We start from the raw sequence: 17,007 nt of genomic DNA, 5'->3' as shown, positions 1-17,007 counted from the left end.
TGGTCTATAGTGTCCTTTTGGTTTATTTTTTTCCATAAGCCCCTATTATTAACCCAATCTATAATAGATGTTTTATAACAATGTAAGGTGCTGTTGGGCGAGTGCTATATGGGAATTCTGCACATTTGCATGCTTGCTTTATAAGTTCACAACTTCTCTAATACAATTATATACATATATATATATATATATATATAAATGGATGAAAGTGAATAAACAGATTTCTCAAACAATTGTAGAGAAAGAAGATGCAGCAAAACAAGGGAAAAGGTTGCTGGGAGAGGGAAGCACCATGAATAAGTGCTAACATCAGAGATGACAGATAGTAGAAGGAAGATATTTTACTGTACCCACTATCAACCTCCAATCAAGCTTTTTAAATAGGAAAGGATTTGAACGATTTTTCTTTCTTTATGTTTATACCCTATTACACTTCTCAAACTATCACCAATAAGAAGGTTACCTTAAGCCATAACACATTCCCCCAGTACCTGTGAAGATTCTGTGACTTACCTTGAAATTATCAAAGAAGGGTCAGATTTCACCAATGCAGATTCTTCCTTGAATGAGAAATGAAGTTGGAAGCTTTTTCCCCAAGAAGGCAGAGAGATGGAAACACTTACCTGGTCTCCAGAAGACATAATTGTGTTATTTCATCACCAGAGATTAGTAAAGTAGACTTAGTGGAGGGGAAGCTTTTTGAGTTTCTGTTCCTTTAGGGATAATATACCCACAAGCATCATTAATGAATAATTCTTTTGTCTTTTTTTCTCCATGAGATATTTAGTTCCCTAGAGGAAAGAAAGAAAACCACAATGCAAAATTGTGCCAGTTTTGACCTTTCAGAGAGAGCTTTGGAGCTCTGTGTTAATTTCTTAGCCCAGTGGAAGCCTTACTCCCAGGAGAAGGTAAGCTCTGTTTGAGTGTCTAATCTAATATTGCAAGGTTTCCCATAGTAATTTCCCTATCGCTGATTCTGGAGAGAGATTCTGAATACAATAAAATATTTTATATCTCTGATCTGTCTCATCTGGCATTGACTTTCATTTATGAGGCTGTCCTCTCTAAACAGGATTTCCTCTTGTCACATTTCTTCTGTTTTCTTCCCCATAGTTAGGAATATCTGTTCAACTCACTCTATTTGTTTTCTCATTAATTCAACAAATATTTATTCAGAATACTGTATGGTAAGCACTAAACTTTGTTCTGGGGAACAAGAAAGAAGTAAGATGTTATGCCTGCTCTCAAACAACACCCAATCTAAATAGGCCAAAATGCATGGAAATAAAAACATTATACAAATGTGGTTTACTATTCCTTGTAAAATATAATTCCATATGAATGAGGATTGCCTTTTCCATTTTGCTTAAACAGGATCCTGGGACTTTGAGTGGCGTGATGTGAAGCTATAAGTTTATTAATGTAGTTTTGACACCTTAATAATATGCATTCTTCTTTTCCATGAACACAGGGTATCTCTAATTTGTGTGCTTATATTTAGTTTCATTGCCTAATTTCATTGGCAAGGATTTCCAAAACAATACTGAATAGGAATAGTGAAAGCAGGCATCCTAGTCTTGCTCGAAACTGCAGGGAAAAGTTGAAAATCTTTCAGCATTCAATAAAAGATTAGCTGTGATTTTATATATATGATCGTTCTTTTTTTATTTATTTCTCTCCCCTCCCCCCGCAAGTTGTCTGCTCTCTATGTCCATTCGCTGTGTGTTCCTCTGTGACCGCTTCTATCCTTATCAGCGGCACCAGGAATCTGTGTTTCTTTTTGTTGCGTCATCTTGTTGTGTCATCTCTCCACGTGTGTGGCGCCATTCGCACTGGGCAGCTCTCCTTAGGGGGCACACTCCTTGCTGGGCACACTCCTAGTGTGTGGGGCTTCCCTATGCGGGGTCACCCATGAGTGGCACAGCACTCCTAATGTGCATCATCAGCACTGCTCATGGGCCAGCTCCACACGGGTAAAAGAAGCCCGGGGTTTGAACCATGGACCTCCCATGTGGTAAGCAGATGACCTATCCATTGTGGCCAAGTGTGCTTCCCAATATATATGCTCTTTACCATATAGAGGAAACTACCTTCTATTCTTTTTTATTTATTGAGTTTATTTATTTATTTATTTATTTATTGGAAATAGGCATTCTATCAAATACATTTCTGCCTCAGGATTATCATACGATTTTCTCCATCTCTGTGTTAATGAAGTCTATTACACTTATCATTCTCTGATTTTGAACACCCTTGCATATTCAGATGAATCCCACTTGGCCATGATGGATACTTCTTTTAATGTTCTGGTGAATTCTATTTGCTAGTTTTTTCTTGAGGGGTTGTGTTTCTATATCCATAAGGGAAATTGGTCCTTGGTTTTCTTTCCTTAATAGATATTTATACAGTTTTGGTATCACAATAGCATTACCTTCATAGGATGAGTTATGAAGAGATCTCTCACCTTCAATTTAGAAGAGTTTGAAAAGTATTCAAATTAATTCTCCTTTGAATGTTTCATGGAATTCACCTTTGGAGCTGCCTGGATCTGGGCTTCTCTGTTTCCAGAAGCTTTTGATTACTGATTGAATCTGATAACATATCATAAGTCTATGAAGGGCTTATATTTCTTCTTAGGTCAATTTAGGTAGTTGTGTGTTTCTATGAATTTATTCATTTATTCCAGTTTATCTAGACTGATGGTATACAATTGTTCATAGTATTCACTTAAAGATTTAATATCTTGAATAAAGGTTAAAATTATTATCAAGGAATTACTTACATTTGCCATATTTTCTTTGGATTTGTGTTTGTCATATTTTGTGTTTTTTTTCTCTTTTTGTCTTTTTAGTTGTTCTTACACTCTATTCCACCTCTGCCTTTCCTGTTTTTTTCTTTCTTCCAGCGGAACTCCCTTTAGGATTTCTTGAAATGCATGATTCTTGATATAATCTCTTAGTTTCTGTTTATCTGTGAATATTTTGAACTCTCCATCATTTTTGAATGGCAGCTTAGTTGGGTAGAGGATTCTTGGTTGGGATTTTTTTTTCCTTTTAGTACCTTGACTATGTCATACCCTGTCTTCTTGCCTTCATGGTTTCATATGAGAAATCAGCACTTAATCTTATGGAACCTCCTTTGTATGTGGCTGTTCTCTTTTCTCTTGCTGCTTTTAGTATTTTCTCTTTGTCTTGAGAATTGGATAATTTGACAAGTATATGTCTTGGGGTAGGCCTGTTTGGATTTATGCTGTTTGTGGTGCGATGTGATTCCTGGACATGTACATCCATCTCCCTTAGTAGATTTGGGAAGCTTCCAGTCCTTATTTCCTCCAAAACCCTTTCTGTCCCCTTGCTCTTCCTGGTTTTTAGTTTCTCTACTTCTGGGATGCCTATATGTGTATGTTTGTGCATTTTGCAGTGTCATTCAAGTCCCTAAGTACCAACTGGATTTTTTCTACCTTTTTATGAATCAGTTCTACTATCTGTTAATTTCAGATGTACTGTATTCCACACCATTAATTCTTTCCTCTGTCTCTTTGAGTCTGCTGTTATTTGCTGAGAGTGTATTTTTGATTTTTTGAATTGTGCTGTTAATCACCACCATATCTGTTATCTTTTTGTGTATGACTGCAATTTCTTTTGTATTCTTTCCAAGTATTTTCTTCATATTCTTAATCTCTTCCTTCATTTCATCAAATTAGTCCCTAATATACGTTTTGAGAGCTTTAATTACTTGTTCGAGGTTCTGTTGCTCTTCCTTGTTTTTAGTTTCTTCATTGCATTGGGTCATGTTTTCCTAATTATTGGTTTGGTTTATAGCATCTTGTTGCTGCTGGTCATCATTTTATCTTGATTGATTTAATCAGTTGTTTAGCTTCTTTGTCTAGGTTTGGGGTTTAATTAGTTGTTGTTTTGCATGCATGTTAAGTCTTCTCTTTGTCACTTTGTTGTCCTTATTCAATTTCCTTGATGTCGGCTAAGTTCACTTGAAGGAAAATATTAGGGCCAGAGAAAGCAAAAGGAGTAAGTAAAGAAAATATATAATAGTAGTATTGATTGTAAATATTAACAGAGGAACCATGTGAGATCTAGGAGAATGGATATTAGACTCATGTAAACTGTGCAGAGTTATAACAGTAAGTAGAGTACCTATAATGAGACAGTCAACTGAATATGGGGAGGAATATATTATGAATTAAAAGACCAGTGTGTCCAGGAGAGAGGGGAAGAGGAAAAAAAAAAGACAAAATATAAAGAGTGAAGAAAAGACAGAAAATTGGAGAGCTAGAGACCGGATGATAGCCTTAAAGGAATTTGGAGGGCAGAGGAAAGTTGATAGCTGACACCTACCTGGGTGAAATCTATGATAAGCTGGAGATAAGTATTTGTATATGGAAGGGATAAAATGGGGGCATGGGGATACCTTTGGGTGGGAGCATGTTTAAGATGGCCCAAGAAATTGGGGGGAGGGTGGGGAGAACATTTGAATATAAGAGATTGTCTGTGGAGGCGCCTTTGGGACTTAGAGTTGCCCTGGATGGTGCTGCAGGGGCGATCACCGGACATTGTAAATCCTCCCAAGGCCCACTGGATGGAATGGGGGAGAGTATGGGCCATGATGTGGACCATTGACCATGAGGTGCAGAGATGCCCAGAGATGCACTTACCAAATGCAATGGATGTATCATGATGATGGGAGTGAGTGTTGCTGGGGGGGGGGGGGAGTGGTGGGGTGGAGGTGGTGGGGTTGAATGGGACCTCATATTGTTTTTTTAATGTAATATTTTTACAAAATCAATAAAAAAAGAGATTGTCAGGTATGTGGTTGAAACTATAATGTTGAGAAAATATTTTAGAAAATATAATAAAGATACCTGTTTAAGATGCTTAAGTGGGGGCATCTGACAGAGGGCAAATTTCCAGGGATTATGTGATTACTCATTTTGTCATTGTGTATTATATCATTGAATGGAGACCCATACAATGAGAGTGAAGGTATACTCACATCCTGGGGAGAATTGATGCTCTCAGATATAGGGAGTTGTGTCTCTCAAGAGAATTGATGGTTCCTGATGGGTTGGGGAAGGCGGATGTGTTGGGACCTCAACATTGTTGCAGGTATCTCTGAATGTGGTTCTTCAAGTAACGAAGAGTGATTGATACTGTGGGCCCTGCAGGGAGGGGGAAAGAGGTATTGGATATATGGAGTCCATGTAACTGTGGGGCAATGGAAATGTTCTACAAGATTATGCATAGAAGGATACAGGACATCTTAAATTATACCAAATATGTAGAATAGCCTATAGGCTAAAATGTAAACCATATTGTAAAACATACAATAACTAAAAATTTAGAAAATTATATAGTCTTAAATATAAATCATAATGTGAAACCAAGTGGAACCATGTTTGAAAGCTATGGTTTCAAAATCTGTACATCAGCTGGAGAAAATATAATATGAGAATGTGAAAAGATCATTGTTGGGGAAGGGACAAAGTGTTTGATGTTGAATATGTGGGAGTACTGTATATTGTATATATGAATTACTGTGACCTAAAACTTTTGTGAAGACAAACTTAATAATTAGAAAAAAAGACAAAAATGGATGTAGACACTGAAGAAGAAAAGAAGGACATTGCCTTGCCACTGTACATGAAGGGCAATACCTATTGGAGTGAAGAAAGGCAAAACATCAAAAACAAAGCTTTTTCATTTTTAAATTTTTTGATATCTCTATTTATTTTTACTTTATTTAATATTGATAAATTAGTATGTATTCTATATCTAACCTTTAAAAACATCACTATATTCCATTTTACTATTAATGGAACCTGGCAATATATTAAGCTGCCTTTTTGAAGAATTTTTGGACCACAGAGAAGTTCAACTATGGCGGGGGAGGAACACTGGTGTGGGTTGTTATTGATGGGGCGCACATGATTGGGAGGGAGATCTCCAGGGCATGTATACAGGGTACATAAGACTATTTGGATAGATTCATAGTGGTTACAGTTAAAAATGACAACTGATAGAGTGCTGAGTTCCTAGCCAGGGGAGATTTATCACATTCTCCAATGGAACTGCAACAATCTCTCAAATGCAATGACAAAGACCAACAAAGAAGGATGGTCCAACAATGATCCCTTGATACTAATGACTATGCTTATGAGACTGTGTGGCTGAAATAAGAACTAGGCCAAGAGTGGCAGGGTGTCTAAGAGTTACCTCCTGACAACCTGAACATAGGCACTCTCTAAGCCAAAATCAGCATGTAAATGCATTACCTTCCCCCAGCATGGGACATGACTCCTGGGGATAAGCCTCACTGGCACTGAGTGATTACTACCAAGCACCAGCTGACGATGTAACTAGTAAATGACCTTGAATAAAAGGGTCAACTCAGACAAGCAGAATATCTCAGCTGACATATAATATCATGTGTTAAAAACTGCTTTTTGACCTCGAATAAAAGGGGGAAATGGAAAGTACAAATTAGTTTATATGACTATGAGTCTCCAAAAAAAGAGTCGGGAGGTCATCAGAGGGGTTGCACTTATGCATGACTCATTAGGGTTCCAGAAATAGCCAAAGCAAATACAAGCCCAGTTATTGGTTCTTCTGAGGGCTACAGAGACCCACAGGTTCTATGGTTATGGCAGATGGCTCTGGAGTTCAGTGCCATGTCAGTTGGCCCTACTTTGGAGATTGGGTTCCTGAGTGTGATGGAGTTGGACTCAGATGTGGTCTTTCTACACATGCCTCTTCTGTTACTTTATTGAACTGTGTTTGGCCCTGGGGTTGATGTATAATAAGGAGACCAGAATCTCTAGACTGTACATGTGAGGCCCTGAGCCTCAGCAGACTTGCAATTCCCATACTCTGGTTTATTGGACTTACTCCGGCCAGCTAACAGAGAGGTGAAGAAACCCAAACAGCACACCAGGGAGTCAAGAGTGCCTACAAGTGTAAGCGGAGAATTACATCCATCATCCATGTGAATCTAAGCTCCCTCTTCATATAGAGATGGAATGGACATAACCAACCCAGGGTCCACAGAATGGAGGAATAGATTATGGATTAGAGTGGAGAAAGTGGCCATGGTGGCTGCTGGTGTTAGGGAATGGGAGGAGGAGATGAGATGTGGAGGTGTTTTCAGGACTTGGAGTTGTCCTGGGTGATGCTGCAGGGACAGTTGCCAGACATTGTATGTCCTCCCATGGCCCACTGGGTGGAACGTGGGAGAGTGTGGGCTGTGATGTTGGACCATTGACCCTGAGGTGCAGTGGTGTTCAGAGATGTATTCACCAAGTGCAGTGGGTGTCTCATGATGATGGAGGAGATTGTTGTTGGGGGGGAGGGGTGGAGGAGGGGGGTGGGGGTATGTGGGGACCTCATATTTTTTTAATGTAATATTAAAAAATAAATAAAGACAGAAAAAAATAGAGTGGACTTCCTGATATTCTACTATGAAACTATTTTCATGCTGAGGGTAGGGAGAGAGAAGAAGAGATATGATGTGGGGGCATTTTCAGGACTTGGAGAGGCATGAGTGGTACTGCAGGGACAATTGCTGAGCATTGTATGTCCTGCCATGGCCCACTGGGTAGATGGGGGGAAAGTGTAAACTCTAATGTAAACCATTATCCATGTGGTGCAGCAGTGCTCCAAAATGTCTTCACCAAATGCAATGAATGTCCCATGTTGATGAAGGAGGTTGCTGATATGGGAGGAGTGTGGTGTGGGGGTAGATGGTATATTGGGATCTCATATTTTCTAATGTAACATATTGAAAAATAAACAAAAAAAATTAAAAATCTCTAGTATCTGTAATATTTAACAATGTCCCCAATTTCATATAGGATTTTAGCATTTTTCATCCTCTCCTTATTTTCTTTTTCAAAATGAATAAATCTTTACAATTTCTTGAACACTTCCAACAATCTCATTTTAATTTCTTTGTTTCTGTCAAGAGTTTTCTATTCTCTATTTCATTTCTCTCCATCTCAACTTTTTATATCCTTGCTTCTACTAGATTTAGGTTCCCCTTCAGTTTCAGTACCTCCAGATTTATAGTTTTGCTATTTATTTGTGATCTTTCTCCTTTTTTAACATTGACATCCAGACCTACAAATTTCCCTTCACATTAAATTTTCTCCCTAACCTAGCCTGACATATGGAATTAATTTAGCCACAATCCTCTCTCTAAGCCAAACTCAGCAAATAAATGCATTAAATTCCTAGCAGCATGGGACATGAATCCCACTGATGAGCCTCCCTGGCATTGATGAATTACTACCAAGCATCAGCTAGCAAAGAAGCCGGAGAAAGACCAAAAGGGGGAAAGCATAAAGGTAAATGAGTTAATATGGCTAAAAGACCCAAGGTGGGTCATGAGGTTATTCCAGAGATTACACTTATGCATCTCTCAGCAGGATCTCATTGACTCCTAAGGTAAATATTGCCCCAAATAATGGGTATCCTGAATGCTCTGGAGAAATCTGGACACTATAGACTGGTTCAGACTGCTCAGGAGTTTGGTGTTCTGCCAGTAGTGCCTACTTTGGAATTTATGCTCCCAGTGTGACAGAGTTGCAATCAGTCATGCGGTAACTATGCATAGGTCTTCTGCCCCTTCTATTTGAACCTATAATTAGTACAAGATTTAATGGGTATATGTCCAGGAGACTTAAATATTTGGGATGTCCATGTGCCAGTTGTGCCCTAAATCTCAATAGATTTGCAACACTTAAACTCTCCAGTTCACAGGACTAACCCAGAACAGCTAACAAGGAGATAATGATGGGCAAAAACCATCTCAAGGAATAGAGAGGGTCTGGAACTGCAAACAAGATATTTTTATTCACCTGCCCCATGGAATCTAATCCCCCTCCAAATTAGAAACATAGTGGACACCACCATCCTGTAATCCTCAGGATAAGGGAATGAACAATGGACTAGAGTATATTTACAGTTATTCTATTATAGACTTATAGTGATTCCAGATATGAGAGAACTTTTATCATTTATGTGTAGTCAGGGGTCATTGGAGTTTCTGAGGAGATGGAGAGGGAAAAAACAGATATAATGTGGGGGCATTTTTGAGAATTCAGAATTGTCCTGAATGACATTGCAATGAAAGACAGATAAAGGCCACTATATATCCTGTAATAACTTACAAAAATATGTGGCAGAGAGTGTAAACTACAAGGTAAACTATAATCAATGCCTAGTGACAATGCTCCAAAATGTGTTCCTCAATTTTAACAAACGTACCATATTAATAAGTGATGTTGTTAATATGGGAAATGTGGGAGGGCTAAGAAGTGGGGCATGTCGGAACACCCTTTATTTTTTATGTAACATTCATGTAACCTAAGTATCTTTTTTAAAAAAATTTAGAAAGTATATTAAAAATATTTTAGCCATAAAATAAAAATAATAGGAAACTTCTTAGGAAGAGTAGTTCAAATGCCTGCTGTAGGCTTACCAGACTCTCACCTCTGGAAAGCTTGAGATTCTATATTCTTGAAGAGAGTTTATATGAAGATGCTACAAGAACCTCTCCCAAGTGAAATCTCTGGTAAGAGATTCCTGCCTAAAAGTGAGATCCTTGGAATTATAGCTACATTCTAAAGCTTACATAGGTATAAGCATATTAATCAAAAATTGGTTCAAGATACATATTTGCCCTGACCTTAATGCTACTAGATGGGGACCCCCCCTGAATGACAAGCCAGTGGGAAGTCTGAAATCTCAGCACCTAAGTGCTCATGAAAGGTCTAGGTATAAACATTTTTTTAAAGATTTATTTATTTCTCCCCCCTTCCCCCCAACCCCCCGCCCTGGTTGTCTGTTTTCTGTGTCTGTTCGCTGAGTCTTCATATGTGTCTGCTTCTGTTGTTGTCAGCAGCACTGGAATCTGTGTTTCTTTTTTTTTGTATCATCTTGTTGTGTCAGCTCTCCTTGTGGACAGCACCATTCTTAGGCACAATGCAATTTCTGTCGTGCTGGGCGGCTCTCCTTACAGGGCGCACTCTTTGCGCATGGGGCTCCCCTACGTGGGGGACACCCCTGCGTGGCAAGCACTCCTTGTGAGCATCAGAGCTGCACATGGGCCAGCTTCACCTGGGTAAAGGAGGCCCAGGGTTTGAACTGCAGACCTCCCATGTGGTAGATGGATGCCCTAACCACTGGGCCAAGTCCGCTTCCCTCTAGGTATAAACTTAACATTAATCTGTTCTGGTTTCCTAATGGCAAAATAAAATCAAATGTACGTCCTCTCTTTTCCACCTAGGCCTCCAAGAAGTCTCCAACATATGGGCCCACCTAATTTAACAGAACATTTATTAAAATCAAAAACAAACACAAAGAAATAAACATAAGAGTCATAGGCCATTGCAGAAAGGAGAAAAGTGTCCAATCCTGCAAAAAATCTTGAAAAATATATCTGCCTTAGGCAGTTTCCATAAGATACGATTTTGCTTTCATTCCAGATGTTCAGCAGCATACCTCAGACAGTGCTGGAGGTGAGATAGGTATCTGTAGAAGACAGGGTAGAGAGGACGATTACATGGTCATGTCGAGGTGGAAGTCTGAAACGATGGCCAGGATAATGAGCAGATTCCTAGTGCAGGTGACCAGCTACATGGAAAGGAAGAGCCAAAGAGGAAGGGCTGCACTTTTGTATCTTCTGAGATGGGAGGACAAATTCTAAAATTTGTGTATGGTTTTCTGAATCCATGTATGCAATGCAACGGTAGAACAGTGACCACAGCAAAGCAAAGTTAGCCAAACAGCTACAACCAAATTAATATAAATGCAATGGAATGTACTAAAAATGTGTTATTTATTTATTTATTTGTTATATATAGATGTTCTGCTCTTTATCTGAAAATATCAGGGAAACCAAATGCCTGTCCTTCTCTTTGATTCTCTGGCTGGCTAGCTATTCTTGTCCATAAGTGTAAGAATTTTGCTAAGGAAACCATTTTCACTACAAATCCTCTTAGACTTTATTTTATTCCACATATATTGTGAACAGTTATTTTGAATCATGTGATGAAAAGTTTTGGTATTAGATATTGGTGATGGTACACAATATTGTAGGTTTAATTAATATTACCAAACTGTACACATGAAAATGGATAAAATGAGGAATTTTGAGTTTTTTTCAGGTTACTAAAACAGTAAGTTAATAAATAAATACATAAATAAATGAATGAATGAATAAGTAAAGTTATTCCATTTTTATGGATTATAAGACTCAATGTTGGTAAGGTCAGCTTTTTCCCAAATTGATCTATGTATTCAATTCAATCTCCTTCTAAATACTGGCATGTTAATTTGGAGATATTGACAAACCAGTTCTATAGTTTCTATGGATAGGCAAAAGACTTAGAAATCCTAAAAAAACTATTGAACAGGAAAAAAGTTGTAGGACACATATCACCAGCTTGGGGTTGCCCTGGATGGTGCTTCAGGGGCAATCACCGGATGTTGTGAGTCCTCCCAGGGCCCACTGGATGGAGTGGGGGAGAGTGTGGGAGTTGATGTGGACCGTTGGCCATGGGGTGCAGAGATGCCCAGAGATGTACTTACCAGGTGCATTGGATGTGTCATGATGATGGGAGTGAGTGTTGCTGGGGGGGGGGAGTGGTGGGGTGGGGGTAGTGGGGTTGAATGGGACCTCATATTTTTTTTTTAATGTAATATTTTTACAAAATCAATTAAAAAAAAATAAAGCAGTTTTCAGAAAAAAAAAAAAAGACCATGAAAGAGCAGGGTTGTATTGGTTTAATAGACACATAGAGTAATGTCAAAAAAATTAAAAATAGTCACACACAAATCTATTCAAATGACCCTAGACAAAGGAGTTAGCACAATTCAATAGAGAAAGTGTGTTCTTTACAACAATTGCAGCTGGGACAATCAGATACACACATTCAAAATAAAAAGTGAACTAAAGCCCAGATTGTACATATTTCACAGAAAATGAATGTAACATTTAAAATTAAAGTGCAGTTTGGTGCCCCAATTCCCTATTTTTAAAAATGATAATTGTCTTTTCTTTTTCTGCAAAGTAGTCTGTTGGATTTTTGTTTAAGAATGCACTGAACATCTAAATTATCTGGGGCAAAATTGTCTTCCAAACCATGTGCATAGAATGTCCTTCCATTTATTTAGACCATGTTTGATTTCTTGTAGCAAAGTTTAGCAGTTTTCTGTATGCAAGATAAACAAATTGATCAATGAAATCAAATTGAGTGTTCAAAAATACAACTTCACATCTATGGTCAATTGATTTGTGGCAAGGCTACCAGTCAGTCAAACTGGGACAGAGAAATATCTGCAAAAAACGGTGCTAGATATGGGGGTATTTTTGGAACTTGGAGATGTCCTTAATGACGTTGCAGAACAGATGCAGGACATTATATATCCTGCCATAACTCACTGAATGGACTTGGATAGAGTGTAAACTAAAATGTAAATAATAGTCCATGTGGTGTAGCAGTATCCAAAATATATTCATCAATTGCAATGAATATACCACACTAGTGAAAAAAAAAAAGAAGGATCCTTGGGGTAACGAAAATGTTCTGTATCATGGTAGTAACAATATCATGCTGGTTGTGATGTTGTATTATAATTTTGGAAGATGTTATATTGGGAAGAACTGGGTAAAGCATACATGAAACCTCTCTGTATCATTTCTCTGTACTATTTCTCTGTATCATTTCTTACAATTGTATGTGAATCTACATTTATCACCAAAAATTTTTTTTAAACTTATAGAGAAAATTTAAAAATGTTGCTGGGAGAGCTGTACTTCAATATCCAAAGAATGAAATAATTCCTGTCCCCACACCTTATATAAAATACACTCAAAATGGATCACAGGCCTAAATATTTGAGCCAGAACTATATAACTCCTTCAAGAATATGTAGGTAAGGATCTTCAGCATCTTGGGGTAAAAGGTGGTTTCTTAGATGTTACACACAAAGCAAGAACAAGCTAAAAAAACTGAAAAATGATACCACCTCATTTGAAAATGCTTGTACTTCAAAGAACTTTGTCAGGAAGGTGAAAAGGGCAGCCTACACAGTGGGAGAAAATATTTGGAAACCATACACAATAAAGGTTTAATATCAAGTGTATTTTAAAAATGATCCTTCAACTCAATGATAAAAAGACAAACATTCCAATTTTTAAATGGACAAAAGTCTGGAAAAGACACTTTATGAAGAAAAAATACAAATGGTTTCAAAAGACCTTGAATAAAGTGGGAAATAGTAAATACAATTGAGTTTATATGGCTATAAGACATCAAAATGAGTCAGGAGGTTATCACAGATGTTAACACTTACACACGTCTCAGCAGGATCTCATAGACAGCAAAAGAAGTTATGAGCCCAAATAGTGGGGCTCCTGAATTCATTGGAGATACCCAGGTCCTTTGGTCATGGCAGGTAATCTGGAGTCTGGTGCATTACCAGTGGACCTTACTGTGGAATTTGTACTTCCAAGTGTGTCAGAGTCAAACTCAGATATGACTTCTCTACACACACATTTTTGGTCCATTTTATTGAACATACAGTTGGTGAAGGAGTTGGAGGGTGTATGCTCAGGAGACTTGAATCTCTGGGCTGTCTGTGTGCCTCCTGGGGCCAGAGGCTCAGGAGAATTGCAATGCCTATTCTCCAGTTCATTGGACTCACCTAGGACAACTAACAAGGATGTGAGTATCGACAACCACCACATCAAGGAACTGAAAGTGTCAACAGCTACAAGCAGGAGATTTCCATCCATCAGCCATATGGGATGAAAGTTCTCTCTTAGTTAGAGGGGGAGTGGGCATCACCATCCTGAATCCTCAGGATTGGGGAATAAAATATGGTTTATAGTGGACTTACTGCTATTATACTATAAATTTATTGTGATTCTAGAAATGGTAGAAATTATATCAATGATGTGGACACCTTGGCCAGTGGAGTTGCTGAAGGGAGGAAGTGGGAACAAGAGGTATAATATGAAGGCCTTTTTGGACTTAGAATTTTGAGAATGACATTGCAAAGATACATACCAAACATTATATATCTTGCCATATCCTACCGAATGGAGTCGGAGAGAGTGTAAACTACAATGTAAATTATAATCCATGCTCTGTGGCAATGCTCTAACATGTGTTTATAAATTGCAATGAATGTACACTAAGGAAAGAACCTATTAATGTGGGAAAAGTTGGATATGTGGGATGTGGGGAATACAGGAGTCCCCTATATCCTTTTAATGTAACATTTTATGTAATATATGTATTTTAAAAATACATTTTAAAAAAGCACATGAAAAGATGCACAGCATCACTAGATATTGAGGAAAGTTAAATCTAAAGTATAATGTGATGACATCTTACTCCCATTAGACAGGGTACTATAGAAAAAAAAATACACAAAACTACAAGTATTAGAGTGGATGTGGGGGAAGAGAAACACTCACCCACTGCTGGTGAGAATGTAGATTGGTGCAGCCACTTTGTAGGATGGTTTGGCATTACGTCAGGAAGGTACAAAGAGAATTTCCATATGATCCACCAATCCCACTACTAGGATAATACCTAGAAGAATTGAAAGCAGGGATGGCAACAGATATATGTGCACCAATGTTCATGGCAGCATTATTCATAAGTGGCAAATGGAGAAAATTTAAATACAACAGAGTTTTATGGCTAAGAAATTTCAGCATGAGTCAGGAGATTATTCCAAAGTTTATAATTAATGCACATCTCAGGTGGATTTCACAAATGTCACAACAAAGAATGCCTCAAACAGGGTGCACCTAAAGGCACTAGAGACATCTAGACACTAAAGGTAGGGCAGACAACCCTATGAAATCGGCACGCTATCAATCGGTTTTACCTTGGAATATATGATAACCTATCACCTCAATATAAAATAAATGATACTCACTTATCATTTCCCTACACCTGATTCTTCTCCTTTTATTTGAACCTATAATTAGCACTCTACCCACTAAATATACGTACCAGAGACTTAGTCTTTGTTCTGTACATATGCTGCTTGACCCCTAAATCTCAGGAGACTTGCAATCAACACTTAAATTTCCAGTTCTTCAGACTTGCTAAGGATAACAAACAAAATGAAGATGATGGACAATGCCCTTACCAAACAACAGAGACTATTTACAACTGCAAGCAAGACAGTTCCACCCAGTCACCCCAAAGGAAGTAAGCACCCTCTCATCCTGAAGCAGATCAGGTATCACCATCCCCAGATCCTCAAGTTTAAGGAATGAATAAACATAAGTGTGTGTTGCAACTATAGACCAAGGTAAAATTATTATAGTAGTAACAGAAGGACTTTTACTATTGATCTGGCAATAGGGGTTACCAGAGTTTCTGAGAGGAGGCAGAGGGAAAAAAAGTTGGAATAAAGAGCATTTTTAGGGCATTCTACTTTTTCTTCACATTTTTGCAATAATGGATATCAGCCACTATACATTTTGTCAAAGCCTTTAAAATTGGGTGGTGTGAAATGTTACCAATAATGTAAACTATAGACACTTTATGATGTGTTCATCAATTGTAACCATATATCATACATATGTAAGATGTTATTAATATGGGAAAAGGTGAGATGGGGAAGGATTGGGTACACGGGAATCCCCTATATTTTCAATGTAACTTTTCAGTCATCTAAAACTTCTTTAATAATAAAGATAAAAAATTAAAAAAAAACTTGCAATGTGGCATCATTTCACACATATCAGAATGACACTATTTCTAAAAACAGAAGACTACAGGAACCAGAATTGCCACCCCTCTTCACTGTGCCCTTCCTGTCCATGAACCTGCTCAGCAATTTGGCCACCATCATTCACACCCACCTCCGTATGCCCACACACTTCTTCCTCAGCAACCTGTCACTTCATGACATCTTTGGTGTCTTTGTGTTAGTGGGCATATGCATTTTAATACATGACAAAATTCCATGTTTTATATTACACAAAGAGAAAAATATAACATTTTCCATTACTCTAAATAAAATCTCTCCTTTTTCTACATTTTCCACAAACTTTGAAGTGCACTTTTATGAAAAATCTGTTTTCTCTACTATCCAATTTTTTTAATCACCATTTTGTTCAAAACTCCCTTCAATCTTTATGAGGAAGGAATGACTTCCCTCAGGATTTGAAATCATGCCCAATATGCTTCCTAGAATAGTCTGATTCAATTCAGAGCCATGACTTATTTTTCACTGGAACATTGTGGCATCCTCAAATCTAAACTCTCTCTGTGTGTCCCTTGACTCAGGATCAGCAGATTTTTCCTAAGAGAAAATACACCCTTTTGTTTCTGGATACCTCCTCAAGTGCAGGGAGATCTTACATGAGGCATTGATGAGTGGAACAAGAAAAATCTTGCTTCGCTGATGGACTCTTGCTGACCCAGAGGAGGCTATAAAGTGCCACAATGAGGAAAATGAAGATTGGATTTTGTGTAAAGTTACTTCAGAGACACAGAAAAGGGCACATGATGGAAAAGGCACCCAAACAGAAAATTCTCCAGTGGTTTACCATGGATGGTCCTTTCACCTTTATTCCATCAATTCTATCAACCTCATGCCATTCTCACTTACCATGCTTCATTTCAGTTCACCTGTGTCCTATTTTTTAATAGCTGTGGCTTTCCTTCTCTAGATCTGATCTGCAAAGCACACACAGACACATTTGTATAAGCATGAAAATACTTGGAATGGGTCCCTAATTCTTTGAGTCACACTTTAATTCCTTATAGCATATTTTGTTCTATTCTGTAATTCTTACAAAGTACAGTATTGACCCACATATGGGATCTAGTCACAGAATATGCTGTTAGTATGTCTTCTACATGTATTTTAGCAATCCTCAGCTTCTTCTTTTTCCATCATTGACATTTCTGTGAAACTACATTCTTTCCTTCATTCTCAAAATATATATTTATTGACCCAT

This window comes from Dasypus novemcinctus, chromosome 30 (assembly GCF_030445035.2).
Source record: "Dasypus novemcinctus isolate mDasNov1 chromosome 30, mDasNov1.1.hap2, whole genome shotgun sequence".
NCBI classification, from domain to species: Eukaryota; Metazoa; Chordata; class Mammalia; order Cingulata; family Dasypodidae; genus Dasypus; species Dasypus novemcinctus.
The sequence above is the reverse complement of the archived record's forward strand: the minus strand, read 5'-3'. Positions refer to the sequence as shown.